We start from the raw sequence: 15,082 nt of genomic DNA on the forward strand, positions 1-15,082 counted from the left end.
TATTGTAAAGTCATGAGAAGTGATTAGATTGTGCAATTGTCAGTTGGTTTGGAAGCATTGACAATCAATGTTTGATGTGAAATATTGTGCAGTTATCAACTTAAGCAACATACTACAAAGGTCAATGGCTACCAGGACTTGATAGGATAAAAAATATATTCTTACAACATTCTTATATTCATTAAGAACATAGGGGAATTTAGTATGAAAATTGTGAAACGTAGTCCGCCTATTGATTAGGGTGGCAGGGTGGTGCAAGGTAGGTGATTGGAGTCACCTTCAGGTTGGAGCCTAAGAATAGTTCAGGGTGGCAGAGTGGTGCTAAGGCAGGTCATAGCTTGCATGGGGCATTGTGGCTTCCTTTTAGTTGGTGTTGATAAATCACGAGTAATTGGGGCGTCATTTTTAGTTGAGGTTGATAAAATACAGGGTGAAAAAGCATCCTTTCAACAATAGTTGGTAAACAAAGTGTTGGGGCACTCGTTAGGTTATGGCTTGACTTACAGGGTGCTGGGGCATTCTTCTGGTTGTAACAGGTTATTAAGGTGTAGTAGCATCCTACAAGTTGTAGCCTATGAATCATGGGGTTGGGGCCTCCTTTAGTTGGAGCTAAAAACTTGATGTAATTATTTTCTTTTAAAAGAGGAGAAAATAATTACTAAGAAGCATTCAATGGTTTTTGACCCAGAGGGGGTTTTCCACCTAAAAATCTTGTGTCTACTATTTCTATATTTATGCATTGTTGTATGGTGTTGTTTACTGGTTTTATTATTTGATACTGAATAATAATAAGACTATTGAAGATTAACTAATGCTTTGAAAAAAATTAATAAAGTGCTAATTGATAAGAAATACTAATTCACCCCCCCTTAGTATTTCCAACATGTTGAGTAATTTAATTGTGAGTTAAATTACTTAGTATTAAATTATCAATCCAGGTTGGTATACTTGTGAAGTACACTTGCATGATATATCTTAAGAAATTAGCTTTCAATTTTAATTTTAAAAGATAAATGCTAATAGCAAAAAATGAATGGTAAACTTATGCAAATGAATCAAAAGAATGCAATGAAGTGAAAATGAAATTTTAATCTAAAAAGAATTGAATTTTAAAGTCTGCAAATGCAAGGAAAATCTATGAGGTGAATTTTAGTCAAAGGACATAGACATAATTTTGAATGGAAGCAAATAAATGGCTATTCTTGAAGGAAGTAAAAGCAAATAAAATTGTTCTAATCTAATGAAAGAAAGGATAATCTATTCTAAGAAAGAAAATAACTTTTAATCTAATGAAAGAGTTTGAACTTAATCTAGGAAAACATTGGAAAATTAATCTACGAAAGGTAAATCTAATGTATAAAAGCATATAAACTTAATCTATGAAAGTTTAGTCTATGAAAGCATGGAAATATTTGACCTAGGAAAGTAAGTAAATCTATTCTATGAAAGCTTGTAAATTTAATCTATGAAGACATTGAAGATTGTAAAGAAATTCAGGAATTCAATGTGTGTTCAAAGCTTAGAGCTCATTCATAAATTAAAACCACGATTTGCATATGAATGATTGTGAAAGAAAACTATGTTATGAAATAATCTCTACGAGTTAAATGAATTTGCTTGATCTGCAAAATAACATAAATGGAATGAGCTCAAAGCAGCTTTTAACCATTGCTCATGTTCGCATATTTACAGAGAGCATAACAGCGAGGCTGACAAATTATCCAAAGAGGCCTCGACACTTCCCCGAGGCGAGTGGATAACAGTGGAGCAGAATGGAGCAGAGGTGCATCAGTTCTATCACAGGCCATTCATAGAACAAAGAGATCAAAGGGACAACAGTCCCAGCAACGGATAGGCTATGGCGATTTTGTTTCTTTTTTGGATATCAGAAGTACATAGAACATGGAATATGTATATAAATAGAACTTTCTTATAGATATTAAGCACAGATAGATGAATGTACACAGAACAGTTTGATTGATGACTACAGAACAACACTATGAAAGTTGTTTTTTGTTATGAACAATACAAGTAATGCCTCGGCATCTGCTATATGTAATTTTCAAAATTAATGAAAGTTACTGATTTTTCCAGTGGAAAAAACATAAATGGAATGAGTAACAAAGTATCTAATCAAGAGACTTGAAATAAACATTGCATAAAATGAGCATAATAGAAACTAATCTATCTTGCAAAAATGAAACATTAAAGTACACCCCATACTCATTAGGTAGCCATCCTAGAATGCAAAAGAGGTGGAAATTTCAGGAAGAAAAACACCATATCTCATCATAAAAACATAACCATATCAAAGGATTGTATTAGAATCAATAATATTCAAAAATAAGCATAGATTTAGCATTCTTAAACTTAACACACATTTGCAAGGTTAAGACACTCATATTTATATAAGAACTAACATAAATAATTCATAAATGTAGATCCACAAATCTCTCCTAAGTCGTCAAATATCTCATGTGGTTACAACCATGTGTTAACATCTAGCAACTAGCATCTCTTCATATCCTCTCACAAATATCTCCTATCTTTGATAGGAGTCACTTATGAAAAATTCCATGATTCTTCCCCATGAAATGTGTTTGATCAATTAGCTCAAATATTCCTCAAATCTTCAACAGTTTGAAGAGGAAATTCGAATTTGAGACTTAGAGGTCAAATATGACTGTGCCGGAATCTTCAAATAGACCTATACACATCTCAAAACTCATGAATTTTAGATATGAGTGAATACATGTTATTTTTCTAATATTTAACCATAAATTCACTCAAAATACCAAAATAAATGTATTGAAAATAATATCTCTAAACCCATATTTAATCATGAAGATGGTCTTAGTGCATGGTTATGGAGTTGCGGAATATGGTAAATATTGAAGGAAAATGAAAGAAAAGTGGGTGAAATGAATGATATTTTGGAGACCCAACAAGTAGTTTGCAAAACAATAGAGGAAATTCATATTGAACCTTAGGGAAATGGTAATACGCAACTATGTAGAGTAAATAGCCATTTCATAGCCCAATTAGTGCCCAATCATCACCACACGTCATCCTAGTTATCGTTCCGTGTAAAAATATCTTTACTAAAATTAGAAAATGCTAAAAATATGTGATCATCCTAAATGGTAGGGAAGGTATATAGTAAATTAGAAGTGCTCATATGTTTCCCTAATGATGTATGGAAGAGGGTCAAATGATGGCCTAAGAGAGGTCTTGATAAATTCCTAAGTGTTAGGTACTCCAACATAGTCCACATATTTGATCATTCTATAATAATCTTGGATAGCTAAGGAACATAACATGGATATTAGAGACATATTTGAGATGAGAAGACATGGGAAAGTCATACATTTTAGCAAAAGGACCTTGTTGTTAGTTACTTCAAAAATAATTAAAATTGAGCATCATTATATATTTCAATGTGCTAACATCATGAACCTGATCCCTAAAAAAAAACTTTATTGAAGTTGATTGTATTAAGAAAAGGATCTTATCTTTGAATCTTCATAATGAAACTCTATCTTTAGCCTCCAACAATTGGGCAATTGATAATTCTGCACAAGAAAAAATCAAGGAAGATGACATAATCCATTAACTCATGGAGCTAATGGATTTGGATAACATAACTACCCTGATTTGATATGGGTCAAGAAGAAGGAGATAATAACTAGAGTTTCCATTTAATTTTATGTACTTTAAAGTTATTAGAGTATCAAGAGTTCCATCAAACATGTCATAAGTAATAACACTTGAAATTATTTTCAAGTAGTATGTTTTGAAATACTTTTTAACAATAAAAGATTATCTAATTTTGCTTCTTAAAATTGTCACTAATTTATATAATACCTATTAGTTATGCAACAACTCATTAATATATAATATTTTTATTTAAATTTTCTCACACAATTATTTATTTAATGACTACTAAAATATTTATAAATCTAAATAATACTATAATGAAAATATTATATTAATATTCATGTGTAATCTTCCATTATTATATATAAATTTATTATAACTTTATTTTAAATAATAATTATACCAAATTTATAATATTATAATGCAATAATATAAATATTATATATCACAAAATTATTTATTATTTTATGATAAAAATCACTTTTGTTTTGTGTGTTTATTATTTAAAATATTTATAAGAAAATGCTAAAGTAACATAATTAATCACATCCATTCGAAGAACCAAAGCTATCCCATGAGAAGATTTCATAAAGCTAAAGTTTATTTTTGCTAATTAACTAAGATTTTATAGATTGAGGTTTTTGGGTGCCTATTCAATTTTGGTTTTCCATAATGTTATTTTGTTAAAAATCTATTGATTGCCCATTGCTTAGAATATATGTTGATTTATCCCTAATGATGAGGATTGGTAACCTTAAATTTCTAGATTTCCTTACTTTTTAATTATCAATACATCCTTTCCTTTTTCTTATGAAATATTTTTTATGATCTCTTGTCTATTAATAATATTATTTTAACATAATTTATAATAAAACTCTAATTATTGAATTGAGGTTTTTGTGATCCATAATAGTTATAAGAAAATTTCGGTGTAAATCACATGTAGAAAGACATTTGTCGACATGTTCTATACCAACCAGTGTGGTTCATCGTCAGGACAAGTTGAAGAAACAGATCTAGCTTTGCATGTTAAATACTCTGAGCAGAGCCTCCAACGGCTATCTTGACCAACGACTAATTTTAACTTAGGGACCAAAGTCATAAAGTCATTTTTTTAATTTAAAGGAAGCTAGTTATATTCGGTGACCATACATTTAAAATATATATATAAATATATAAATAAATAAAATAATTTTAATTGGTGTTTAAGTTAATAGAGAGTTAAAAAGGTATAATTTAATAATTAAAAATTATAAGTTATTTGTAATTTAAATGGGATTTAGTTATATGGAAGACCTTTCTTTTAATATAAATATATATAAGGTAATTTTAAGATAATAGTTAGTTAGAATAAATATATGTTAGAACGAGAAAATAATAATAAGTTAAAATTAAATAAATAAATAACTAAAAATAAATAAATAAATAAATAACACATAAATAAATATATAAATAAATAAATTTAATTAAGAACGTAGCTCGTAAAGGTTAAAGTTAGTTGAAAAAAATAAATTAATTAATTAATTAATTAATAAAAAAAATAAAAATAAAAATAATTAAATAGATAAAAATAATAAATAAATAAATATATTTGAATAAAAAATAAATAAATAAATAATTATAATAATACAAATATGTATATAAGTATACCTAGAATTAAAAAAAAAAAGGCGGGGTGGGGGGTTATTTAATAAAATAAAGGATATTAGTTAAGATTATACTTATTAATATCTATCAGGAAAAAATAAATAGAAAGAGCGGCACAAAATAAAAAGAAAGAGAAGGACAGGAAAAAGACCATTAAAAACCACAGAGCAAGAAGGATAAACCCTAGGTGGAAGGAAGGCTTCGGGGGGAACAACGAAAGCTTGAAAAGGAAGGGGGGGGGAAGGAAAAGAAAGACTAGGACGAAAGGGCAGGGATCCAACAGCTACTAATCTTCCAGCCGTCATCTATGTTGAGATTGTTAGGCCTTCTTTCAATCTCAATAGCTTCCCTGAATTTATGATGATGGAACTGAGAAACTTTGGCAACAACCTTGGCCTCCTCTATACAAACTTGATGCTTGGTCTTTTCCGCATGCTCTACTAACGCTGAAGACTTGGTTCTCCCATGTCTTAGGTCAGCTACATGTTCGCTGATTCTCTGATGGATGGAGTGCCCCGTTTCCTCGATATAGGGGGTCCCACAAGAACATGGGATCAAGTAGACGCCCTTCATGTCCTTAGGGTCAACAGGATCTTTCACCGATCGGAGGGATTTACGAATGGTGTTGAGGGGCCTAAAGGTTGAGGGAATATCATACCTCTTAAGGATCCGAGCAATCTTGTCCGTGGTTCCTTGGACATAGGGAAGATGGGCACCTAGTCGACACTCCTTCGACTCTTTTTTAATTAACGCATTTTTAGAAGCTTTAAGGAAAGCCTTCTGACCTAGGCGCCTACTATAGCCATTCTCCACAAATACATGAAGGAGATGGGATCTCTCCTTATCAATGCTCTCATTATCAGAAATCCTAAGGGCACGAGTAGCGAGGGTGTTAAGAACACCCATCTTTTGAGTCGGGAAATGATGGGAATCGGCATGAAGATACTGCTCAGTATGTGTTTTCTTCCGGAACACTAAGTGGGAGAGATAGCCGTCCTTATTCTTAGATATAAGAATATCCAGGAAACAAGGATAATTTTAGGGGCGAATGTTCGCCCTTTGGCGAAATTAAGGGGTTTTAAATTTTTAGTGGGCGAATATTTTGTATCATAGTACATTTTTACAAATCACCTCAAATAGCCCACCTTATTTTAAGGGAGAGGGTAAAAAAGGTAAATTTAGCCCTTGAAATTAGGACTTACAACCTTCCATTCGCTCATTTTCAAGAATAGGTTTTATTTAAGTGAATCCATTCGCCCATTTTCAAGAATAGGTTTTATTTAAGTGAATCCTATGGGCCAAATACCATATTTATAAAAGAGGTATGGTAAATTAATAAAAATATAAATAAATGAGAGGTATGGTAAATAAATAAAAACATTTTTTATATTTACTCCATAAGTCACCTTATATACATGTAAGGGTGTAAACAAATAAAAATATAAGTAAAGTGGACGTATGGTAAATAAATAAAATGTTTTTTATATTTACTCCATAAGTCACCTTATATACATGTAAGGGTGTAAACAAATAAAAATATAAGTAAAGTGGAGGTATGGTAAATAAATAAAATGTCTTTTTATACTTACTCAAAAGGTATGGTAAATAAATAAAAATATAAATAAACTAGACGTATCGTAAATAAATAAAACCTCTTTTTATATTTAGTCCATAACCCTCGTTCTATTTATAAAGGCTCAAGAAAGAGGTTTTATTTAAGTGAATCCTATGGGCCAAATACCATATTTGTAAAAAAGGTATGGTAAATTAATAAAAATATAAATAAACGAGAGGTATGGTAAACAAATAAAACATTTTTTTATATTTACTCCATAAGATGGGTTATATTTAGGTGAAACCTATGGCCAAAATACTATGGGACAAATACCATGGACTAGATTGTTATTAATACCATGCAAAAAACCATTATTAACCCTAATATTAGAATTAATAAAAACAAAAATGGCACATGGTATTGACCCATGGTATTCACCAAAATGGCACATGGTATTGACCCAAGGTATTCACCTGGAATGTAGCCTATTTAAATGGGGGAATTAAACCAGCATGTAGCCTATGCTAAGATTCACTAGGAATTTACAAAGTTTTATTATTTAGTGAAAGACTCGCCAAGATCTTACAAGATTTTATAATTGAGTAAAATATTTGCCATGCATTCGCCAAAAAATTATATATACATATTATATTATTGATAAAATCGCCTTCCATTTTTCCTATATACCATGGAGATTCGCCCATTTATTATATTTATAAATTTAGGGGGGGTTCTTAAAATTTTCCCTGCCAGGAAAGGAAGCAACCATTGACCTCTTTTTCCATGGTGTGAACTTAATGGTAGAGGACTGACAGTTGAGGTGATTGAAGAAGAGATCCAGCTCCTCTTGGCCATGGGACTAGATGACATTAGTGTCATCTACATACCTTTTCCATAGCTTGGGAAGGAGACGAGCCGAGGCTAAAGCTTTGGCTTCGAAATCTTCCATAAAAAGATTCACAACAGAGCTTGAGATTGAAAGAAGGCCTAACAATCTCAACAGAGATGACGGCTGGAAGATCAGTAGCTGTTGGATCCCTGCCCTTTCATCCTAGTCTTTCTTTTCCTCCCCCCCTCCCCCCATTTTTATCCTTTTCAAGCTTTCGTTGTTCCCCCTGGAGCCTTCCTTCCTCCTAGGGTTTATCCTTCTTGCTCTGTGGTTTTTAATGGTCTTTTTCCTGTCCTTCTCCTTCTTTTTATTTTGTGTCGCTCTTTCTATTTATTTTTTCCTGATAGATATTAATAAATATAATCTTAACTAATATTCTTTATTTTATTAAATAACCCCCCCCCTCCTTTTTTTTTTAATTCTAGGTATACTTATATACATATTTGTATTATTATCATTATTTATTTATTTATTTTTTAATTTGGATATATTTATTTATTTATTATTTTTATCTATTTAATTATTTATTTTATTTTAATTTTTTTATTTATTATTATTATTTTTTTTTCAACTAACTTTAACCTTTACCAGCTACGTTCTTAATTAAATTTATTTATTTTATTTATATTTATTTATGTGTTTATTTATTTATTTATTTATTTATTTTTAGTTAGTTATTTATTTAATTTTAACTTATTATTATTTTCTCGTTCTAATATATATTTATTCTAACTAACTATTATCTTAAAATTACCTTATATATATTTATAAAGAAAGGTCTTCCATATACCTAAATCCCATTTAAATTACAAATAACTTATAATTTTAATTATTAAATGATAGCTTTTTAACTATCTATTAACTTAAACACCAATTATAATTATTTTATTTATTTATATATTTTTTATATATATTTTAAAGGTATGGTCACCGAATATAACTAGCTTCCTTTAAATTATGAAAATGACTTTATGACTTTGGTCCCTAAGTCAAAATTAGTTGTTGGTCAAGATAGTCGTTGGAGGCTCTCCTCAGACTATTTAACATGCAACGCTGGATCCGTTTCTTCAACTTGTCCTGACGATGAACCACACTGGTTGGTTCGAAACGCGTCGACATAGATCTTTCTACATGTGATTTACGCCGAAGTTCTTCTTATAACCCTAATTCTCATTCATTATTATTTTATTAGGTGTGGGTTAGGTTAGGTTGGCTTAATAGTAGGTTATATCATGTTCATATTATCTCTTATTTATAAGAAATAAAATTTATTAGTATGTACCGGGACTATAACATTTGCCTCGCATTGACTTTCAACATTTTTCCCAAGTTTATTGTAATTTTAACTAAAATTTCACAAAAATGTTGAATATTTTTATTTTTCCTGTAAATTCAAAAATAATTTTCCAATTTTCGGGAAATCTTATTTCTAATTTTTGATTAATTGAACAAGCTCTGTTGGAACATAATTCCCCTGATGGAGAGCATTTTTTTTTTCAGTATTTATCAGTCCCTGACAATTTATTTTAAAATAAAATAAAATAAAAGCTAATTGTCTGAATGGTTATTTCATGGATGAGTGCTCTTTATGCCTGACCCCGCTATGCCTGACACTACTACTGCTCTTCCCAATAGTGCAGGTCCCTTACGAAGGGGCCGTTTGTGTAGAGGATAAAATTGATACGGTCCTTTACATAGGTGAGGGTGGGGTTCACTGTGTGAAGGAAGTTGCATAATTCATTATGAAATATTATCAATGATTTCATCTTCTGATTAAATTCAAGATTTACCGTTAAGATCAATTATACATGGTTGGGTGCATTCTAAGATCTATTACTTTTACATGTTTGGTATATCCAAATTATCCTCATAGTGAATATTTGTAGTATACAACAAACACACATGGCTATTATGAAATGTTTTAATGTAATCATTTGATAAAAACATGAATATATCGTCTTCCACTCGTGGCTATATGAAATAAAAAATAGTAAATAGTTGTGCATCTATTAAAACGGAAATATTTACTCATACTGTAGATCATTTCTATTTTTTGTCATTTGTGATAGGTTTAGAGAGAACAACAATTTTAGTGGTGTAATTCCTCTGCAGCTTCTGGACATGCCTTCATTGGAACTGAAGTAATCTAATAACATATATTTTATTAAAATTTTCAAAAAAAATCTCATTCTAATAATTTCATGTTTAAAATTAGGCAAGGAATGCCCCCCACACAATGTTAATAAGAAATGGGTTAAATTCTGAGTAATCTCACTGAGGTAAGTTCATAAGCTCACTGACCATATTTATGTTGTGTTCTCTGTATATTATGGGAATCAATACCTATGTGTGCGTGAAGGTGAATTTATGAAAACAATTCAAGAAATAATTTAATGAAGCACAAAGCTATCCTCATAATAACAATAAGTGGAGTTGTATTAATTAATTTATCGTTAATGTTGGGTATTGTTGGATACCAGTTTGTTTAGGCATCTTGAATTGTGCATTGGATATATCGTAAAAGAGTTTTTCCCCTCAAAGTAAATTATTATGCATTAACAATTTATTATTTTTAGGGTGTGGATTTACTCCTTATTTATATTATTATGCTATTTTTGGAGTTTATTCATAACGTTTGGTTTCATAGCATATGATTCTAGGGTTTTTCTTCTTCAAATGAATAACCTTAACATTTTCTCTATATTTTTTTTTGAAGTTCCAGATAGAATATTTTTTGGGAGCCTAAGTAGATGTCATGAAGCACTCATTGTAAAAAATTTAGGTTTTGGTTCACTATAGTTTTGGAATTCTATCTTGTGGAAATTAGGGTTTTTGATTAGTCTTAAAGCTACTATCAAACATGTATTGCTGGTAAAATATTCATAATTTTTTTGTCTAGCATATGTTAGATGGAAAAAATTTCAACATCTTGTGGATACATATCACAAACCTTGTGTTAAAATTTTTAATTTTTATCCTTTATAAAGTATCATGTTACAAACTATTGAATTTGGGGTTTTCGACTAGTCCTACAACTAGCCTGAAACAACTATTCCATATAAAATAATCATATCTAATTCTAAAAATATTCAATTTGAGTGCCACGAGTTTCACTAGAAAATGACATAACATTAAACTCAATATGGGAGAACATAACTTTACAAATCCAATGTATGACATTCCCATTGTAGGAGTAGATGTTTTTATAGGGATTTAATGGTTGAGAAAATTGGGTATAGTTTTTATAAGCTACAAAGAAAGACCTCCTGGAGGCAGGCTCAGCTAGCTCCACGCACAGAACAATGGAGATACGCTCCACCTCCAGCACATGCTCCAATACACCACGTAGGTCCACGCAACATACAACAATCTTTAGGTGTCATACAGACCTCCACGCACTAGCGCTGTCATCAACTGCCCGCCTTTACTCGCACCAGCACCACTCCAGTTCTATGCACAAAACAACCTCCGTCCACTGCTCCATTCAACGCACCAGCACTCCAACATCGCTCTGATACCACTTGTTGGAGATCAGATGCACAGCAGATTAAAACATATACTCAGCAATTAAAAACATGCACAGGAGACACAACAATTTAACGTGGTTCACCCAACCAATCTGGGCTACGTCCACCAAACATAGGCATCAGCAATCTTATTAATCAAATAGGAGATTACATAATTAATCAAATCCTCACAAACTCTCACACATCTAAAACAATCCGTATGGATACCTGTTTTATAGCAAGGAGAATCTAACTGCCTCATAAATCCTCTCAACTCAAATTTAGGATGCATTAACTCCCTCCCAACAACCTGGAGCTAATCTAGCCACAAATTCCTATTGTTGTCACACATTAGAGATTTTTGCCTAATTTATGAAACAGAAAATCTCAACAGAATTATTCATAATATTTGAATTTGAAGGAATATATATGAACTCAAAGGATTAACATTTGCACCCTCTTGGGTGATTATCTATAATAGAATGGAAAATCCCCTAAAAAGGGTAGTAGGTGTTAGGTTCCTAACCTATCTATCCCTTTAAGTAGATACATTGTTATGTATGTCTACGTATGAATACTATCACTAGTAAATAATACCCGTGTATTTGTGTGAACAAAATTATTGTAAGAAGGCTTCCTAGAAGTTTGCACCTACTAGAAAGTTCCTTCTTTAGAATGTTCTTAGATGATAGAAAGTACTATATAAGTATGGAGAAGAATTATAAAATATGTATTGGGAATGATTTGTAATATGAAATTTGACCTACCTGAGGTTTCCCACTTAAAGAGGAAAGTGAACACTACCCCCATATCGATAAAGGTATAATATTTTTATTGATATTATATTTTGTGTTTACCATTCTATTTACTTTTATAATATATTTGAGTAATCTATCTATATCTATATATATATATATATATATAATACTTTGGTGTTCCTATTTGGAACATGTCAAGTGGTACTAGAGCTATTTCATGGCATATTTTTCAAGTAATTTTTTTTCTACACTACAAATATTTTTTGGAATCCGTAAATAACACAAATATGTTCCATTCAATAGGTAAAATTATGGTCAGTGAAGTATACATGCAATAAATGAAAGAGGTTTCACCTAGTTGGAAACCATTGTAACCCTTGTTGGTACCCATAAGTAGTATTGCAATAGATGGGACCTATAGATAAAATTTCACTTCCACATACTCTTGGGTCTAAGTTGCATGAAGCACTGAAATGTTCCAGAGTTTTCGAAATAGGTACGCTTAGAAACTCCACCTCCAAAAAATGGAAACATCAGCCAAAACGTCGACTAAAACGTCATGTATGTCTATATATATATATATATATATATATATATATATATATATATATATATATATATATATATATATATATAATAAATTTACAAATAAGTGAATAACACATTATCTTGCAAGAAAAATGGAATAATACCTATAGATGACAATTTAGAAGGAAAACCAATTCTATATTAACTCTCATAGATTATTACATGATGGTTAAGTTTCAGGTGAGTTTTGACCGAGTTTCAGAGTTTCGGGTATGGGTACGGCTCGAAACGTCGAGTTCCTATAAGTTTCGTGCAACATAGCATTGGGTATATTGGAATTCTTGTAGGTGTCCTAAAACTAGCTTTAGATCAATGGCTTGACCATTTCATTGCTATAGTGGCAACAAGAACACCATTCATGAAGATTACTATATTGTACCTACATAATTAGGTAGTATGGGTAATGATATGATCGAACTTCATTAGTTAAATCCTTGAGATATTAGCTCATGTACTACTATTTGACTTCACACATTTATCAAAGAGCCATAATGTAGGACACTCCCTTGTCCTTAGGACCCTTCAAGGCATACTCTTTTATAATAGTTAGGGAAACTTATAAAACACATGGCTATGTTAATAATTTGAATATTTAGTTACCAAAAACCCTACGTTGTACTACAAATTTTGGAAATTTCTACATAATCATCAATATTAATAATTTGAGCATTCTATTAATGCAATATTGTTTAAATGAGAGCATTAACTCCATAAGAGTATAAAAATAAGGGAATATAAAGTGGTCCCACTGGCACCCTTATTTGGGACCTATCTCAATAAAATCTTTTTGTCGCACTAATTGTAGTGGTCCCCTTCCCTCATAAGTTTTTTTTTTTTTTTTTTTTTTTTTTTTTTTTTCGGGACCCCCTCACCCTATTACTCATTACCTACGTTAATAGCCCCCAAAATTCACATTGATCACATTAGTATGGCTCTCTAGTATGTCTTATTGTGTGGACCCAATTTCTTGATCCGGATTTAAACAGGAACGCAATAAAATACAGAGATAACCATAAAGAAAAATATGCAGCGGAAATAATACTTCATTTCATTACTGTAAAATACTGAAATATGCTTACAAATAGAAATGGAAATAACCCAGCTAGGGCGATGGTAGCTTATCTCTGAGAAGAGATGTGTCGGCTACATGCCTCTGAACTGTTCTCCAAAAATTGTGTTACAATGAGGCTCGAGGGCCTATTTGTTGTTGAGAAATAATGGAAAACCCTTCACATTCCAAAATCTAACCCTAGAAGATGAAACGCCAAATTGTGGGCCCCGTTTTTGGGTAAGTTGGTACATCAACTTACCGGGGTTGCGAATTGGTCGTACTATCTCCGTTTGACGCGCATGATATCTCATTGGAAAGATCTCTCCGAGGACTACGACGGAAAAGATGATTTTTAGACACAAAAATTGTTGGCGGTGGATTTCCCAAAAAACGTCATTTAGGGCCTCAAAATGGCTCCAGAAGTTTAGGACCCGAAAAACTGCTAAAAATAGTAAACTGTGCTATAATTAAGGAAATAGAAAAACTGAAAGAGAGAGTTGTGGGGGTCCAAATGGGATAGGTGGGTGGCCACCATCATCCACTTGGATCATTCCTCCCCCCTTAGGAAGCAATGGTCCCTATTGCGTTGAGTTCCTCCCTGAGATCAGGAAGCTTCTGTTGAGCTGGGTCTCTGGTGAGCTGTTTTGCAATCTCTAATGTGTCCAGAAATGGTGGGGAGCATGGTCGGTGATGGTCCACATTGAACACTCGGTGCAAGCGAAGGAATGGAGGGATGTTGTGCTTCAAAGCATTGTTTCCCGTAGCCTTGTTACTGGTGTAAGGACCATGTCGAAGTGGTCTGAGTTTTTGATGGGTTCTGGTAAGGCACTCCCTCTGCAAATGTAACCAAACTTTGTCGCCCACCTGAAACTTGTGTGGTAACCCTCTGGGTAAGGAGAAGTTGTTCCTGTGTCCTGTCACGACTGTATCCCTCTGTTGCTGCTGCTGTGTGGAGGAACCCTTCGCGGGGGTCATGGATGTAGCAACGATCTTCCCCTTACTTTGGGAACGAACCAGACAAAAAATAAATTTCCTAGTCTGTGAGATGAGCTTGCTGCCTTTCTTAGCAGTGATCAAAGAGGTGGCGGTAGGTGGGGCTACCTCCGGTATCATGTATAATGAATTATCCAAAGAAATGATGACAGCACGAAGCCTTGACTCATACACATCATGTCGCCTCCACAAGTATGGCTAGCCTAATAGTACATCACAAACATCCAGAGGTGTAACATCACACAATACCTCGTCTGTGAAGGGCTTGATGCTGTAGGGAAGGCGGCTCTGCTGGCGAACTTTGAGATCTCTTCCTTCGTGAAGCCAACTGATACTGTACGGCTGTGTGTGTGGTGTAGTTGGTAGGCCCAACCGCTTCACGACCTCTGCTGAAATGAGGTTCTTTTGGCTGCCACTGTCGACAATGAATTGCAGGGG

The sequence above is a fragment of the Pinus tabuliformis genome, chromosome 5_2, assembly GCF_031772625.1.
Source record: "Pinus tabuliformis cultivar Carrire ecotype Pingquan chromosome 5_2, CPIR1, whole genome shotgun sequence".
Taxonomy (NCBI): Eukaryota; Viridiplantae; Streptophyta; class Pinopsida; order Pinales; family Pinaceae; genus Pinus; species Pinus tabuliformis.